The sequence below is a fragment of the Cupressus sempervirens genome, chromosome 5, assembly GCF_028749045.1.
Source record: "Cupressus sempervirens isolate cs-2001-9-10 chromosome 5, ASM2874904v1, whole genome shotgun sequence".
Taxonomy (NCBI): Eukaryota; Viridiplantae; Streptophyta; class Pinopsida; order Cupressales; family Cupressaceae; genus Cupressus; species Cupressus sempervirens.
In genome coordinates this window covers 456,493,695-456,498,346 of record NC_143122.1, presented here as the reverse complement: position 1 = coordinate 456,498,346, position 4,652 = coordinate 456,493,695, and positions in this window count along the sequence as shown.

Below are 4,652 nucleotides of genomic sequence, written 5' to 3'. Positions count from 1 at the left end.
CAAAGAGGGAGATTGTTGATCCCTAAGTCATGTTGATTATTAGTGTCAAACACTTAGCCATTCAAAAGGCAAGATTGTTTGGTCATCACTATGACTGAGTCATCCTATATAAGTTGATCTTAGTATTGAAGATTTGTACAAATTTTAAGATATGTGCTAAGAATAGTTACTGCCAAGCGAGCTAACATTGGCCAACTACTCTAGTGATTACTAAGTTTGTTAGTGATAGTAGTTGATGACAAGTGATATAGAGGCTGAGTAATTTAGTTCATGCCAAGAACAAATAAGGCCAAGGGAGATCATGAAGGAATAGTTTATGCCAAGTGTTAGTATGATGTAAGTGCCGAGTAACATAGTTTTACATATTTTCTTGGAATGACACTAAATCTAATGTAAACCATTTTTATTGAGTTGAAAACATGTTTTGAAGACTGAGAATGTAATTAAGGAGGTGATTGTGCATTCAAAGGAAGCTCATTAATCCCTATGAGGCAATCCACTAGTTAGGACAATGAAAAGACTAAGCCACAAAAGAAATGAATCTAGCTTGTTGATTTGGATCTAGAAGGTTCAACCAAACATCTATTTAAAGATGTTATATGACCTAGTTCATATGTGTGAGCTTGTGTGAGTGAATGGATGAAGAGTTTGATTGCATGCAAAGTTTAGGAGGTGAATCAAAGTTTTAAGACAATAAAGATCGAGCATTGCAGTGAAATTTTTTGAGTAGAGATAGAGAAGATCAATCAAAGTAAGGTGATATTATATTGCATAGAGGAGATTTGATATCTAGTATTGAAGTACTAACCAAAGGATTAGGTACTAAACATTCTAACAAGTGTTTTAGGGTTTAAATATCTTAATAGAGTAACTTTAACAGGCTTTTGTAAATCTCCTAATAGAGTACTCACTTAATTGTGAAGTAAAATCCTTTAATCAAGGTAGAACTTGGTAGTTATTTTATCCTTTAATAGGGCAGACCCCTCATAAGGTAGATGATCATAAGTGATCAGATATTTTAGCCTTAACATGCACACTTTATTGCTGTAGTAGTGAAGATTTTGTGGGTGTCATCCCCATTGTAGTTTGACCTTCACCTTGGAAGATTTCTACATTAGCGAATCTGTGTGTTAATGTGTTATGCGTTTATGAGTTTTCATTCATGTGCAGTTAGATACTAGATTTGATAGCTTATTGCAATAAATGGTTGATGTGATTCATGGTAATATTGAGATAAGGATTTATGTGGTGATATCAAATATGTTTCATGTTTGAAGTGTGAGAAGTTTTATAGATCCTGTTTCACACCCCCTCGCCCCCCATATCACACTTTCCCTATTTGATTTCCAACAAATATTTCCATGATATAAAGGCTAAATGGCTTCACTGAATTTGCACAAGCACAATTGAAGTGTAAAAATATTCAAGTTGGAGTTCTTCCAATAGTGTATGCTTAATAGAGAATATATTGTAGGAGTGTACCCACATGTTCCTCTCTCAATAGGTGATAGATGGGGTTCAATACATTAAGGGCTCACCTTTCCCTTACTTTTAAGGTTTTGAAATCTCTAAGAATTCCCATCTCTCATGAAGATGGTATATTTTGCAACTTAAGCATATATTGTACCTTGCACCACACAATGAGGATAATTGAAGATCTTAAGGCTTATGAAATGAAGGTGTTAAGTGATTTCTATCAATAGAAAACCTTTTTGACTATACCTTAGATATGGTGGTCTCCCCTAACTAACTCTATCTAGGTGTGATAAATCTTTCTAGGAATGTCAAGTAGTCAACTAAGAAATCAACAAATCCCTTATTAGGTAATCAAATAAATTAGATGTATTACATTTAATTATTGACCAAGGAAACATTCTTCTTTCATAATGTTGACATTGTATGTGCATTTGAGGAAACTCTAATTTATTTAATCAATTGTGATTAGGAAATAAAATATAAAACGAAAAAAAAAAAACAAAAAATATAACTAGAGTGAAAATAGATCTAATGGTACATCATTTTCTATGGGTGGTTATTTAATAATATAACATTTTTTTTTGTGGATAATTTTTCCTATCAAGGTTAACTTTGTTGTAGCTTATTGCACATAACTTTTCCTAGCAACTTATTCTTAACGATCAAACATATCAATCTAAATCAATGAAATTGATATTTTTTCTACTAATCAATCGATAATCTGAGCTATCATTAACAAGAATAATCTAAGCTAGTATGAGAATCTAATACCTTAAGTGGCCTTATCTTGAATGATTATGATCTCTTCTATCAATATTCAATTTTCAATTCTGAGCTTCATTATTAACATTCATCTTCTACTAGAAATCAAAGTATCCCTTGATGGCTAAACCTTGGCATAATGATTTCAACCCATTGACAGAATCTCTTAATATGTTTCCTGTCTGGGTTAGGTTGTTGAATCTCCCCCTTCACCTTTGGGTAGATTCTGTTTTGGAGGAGGTGGGGAGTTCCCTTGGTGCTTTCTGCTACATTGATAAGGCTTCTTCCAATGTTTTTCGCACTATGTATGCTCACATATTGGTTGAGATTGATGTTTCCAAGGGACTTCCAGACATGATTTATGTGGCTTCTTCTTTAGGGTCTTGGGATATCCTTCTTGACTATGAGGGTATCCCCTTCCACTGTAGGAAGTGCCACAAGTCTGGTCACATGGCTTCTGGCTGCTCCACAGGTAAATCTAGGCCGAAGCTGCCCCCTTCTTGGTGGAAAGGGGCCTCTGAAGATCACTACACAGTCCACAAGGTCCTCTCTTCAAGGGAAGATGACTCTCTTCAAGATATTTTGGTGGAGGTCTCTTCTACTATTCCTGGTTCTTCAGCTAAGGATCATCCTTTGGCACCTTTGGTGGCAACAAATTAGTCTTTGGTTACTGCTGTCCCATCTTCTGGTGCTTTGAAGGAGGATCCTCCTTCGAATCCTTCTGTGGTTGTTGTTAATCTGTCTTCTGGTGCCCTGGGGGCAGCCACCTCTCTGGCTCCTTTTCAGTTAGATGTTCCTTCTCCTGTTCTTGCTGTAAATTCCTCTACGACAGTTCTTCCCCTGGCTTCAGGGGTTCCAGGGTCTAGTTGTGGCCTTGCTGTTTCTTAGTGCCATTTGGCTACTGGTTTGGTGGGGGTTGGAAGGACCTCTATTAATGTTATTCCTATTGCGGCCTCTTCCCTGGTCTCAGGGATTTTTGGCGGTTTTGGTGTTGCTGATTTACGATGGCAGAAGGCAACGGGTTTGGTGGAGGATGGATGGACTGTAATAAAAGGTAAAAAGATGAAGCCATCCTCTGCTTCTTTTGATATGGCATTACGGTCTCATAAGAAGGGATCTAAAGGCAATGCATGACTATTTCTGGTTTGTTGTTCTTTTTTGCCCCCTTGCTTTTGGCCTGTTGATCTTTGTTGTGCATCATGGTTGGGGATTTCTTTCCCTTTATTCTTTGGGTTTCAGGAGCCTAAGAAAAACTTGTGTTGGTGGCTGTCATGATGCCACTTTGGTCACCTTTTGTTTGTTGATCTGATGTACTCGCCTTTTGTTTGGCCTTTGTCCTTTGGCTGGGCTTTAATTGCTTATTTTCAGCCTTTTGTCTTATTTCAACTTGAGTTTCAGGATCCCTGTAAACCCTGTTTATCTAATAAAAAACATTCATCTTTTATTACAAATTCAAGAAGAGTTCATAAACTAGTAATACTCTTGTCAATTGAGAAAGATACCAACAATACAATTTAGCAACTAACTAGTAACTCCAACTTTGACATGATCCAAGATTTATATGTGAGATATTAATTGTTGGACATACTAATCGATGATGATTCTTACACAATCATTAGGGGAGACTTATTCTACCATCAACAAAAATAAAGATATAATTAAGGATGGATGAAATTGTAAGGAAAATAAGGTAGTCAAGAAACTTCCTACAACAATCTCTAGAAAGGGTTATGCAAAACATTTTTTCAGATCTTTACAATTGTTACAAAAACTTAACAAAAATAAACTTAAATATAATGCATACCATATCACAATGATTAACGTGAGAATTCTCCAAAAGCCACGTATTATGTTATTTAGAAATTAACAAAAATACAATATACTTGAAGAGTAAGCTTCTTAGGTATCACAAAGCCAAGATTAGAAGGTAACTCAATAGCTATAAGATTTTAAGTTGAAAAATCCATCTTACACAACTAATCTATAGGAGATGCCATACATGTAACTACCAAACAATATTACAAGAAAATGGGATAAAACCAACCCATCTAGGAGTACCAATCATATCTTCAATGTAAAATGTCATATGTGTTAAAACACACATTGACATGTGTAACTCCCTTTTGCAGCTCATTTATGTGTCCAACATGGTTTTTTTCATTTCCTATTTTAGGAGACCCAAATTCTAGAGGCCATAACTTTTGAATTGTATGTTCAATTCATGAGCTATTTGAGTGTTGGAATGCTTGTGACGCGCTTTATCAAGTTATAACCAACTATGTTGGTTGTCAAATTTTTTAGGATATTTAGGAGCCTATAAGGCACTTTAAAATTGCCTTCAAAATATTCATAAACAACTTTAAAAAAAAACCTTTAATATCTTCAAATCTAGACAAAATATTGTAACAAAAGCT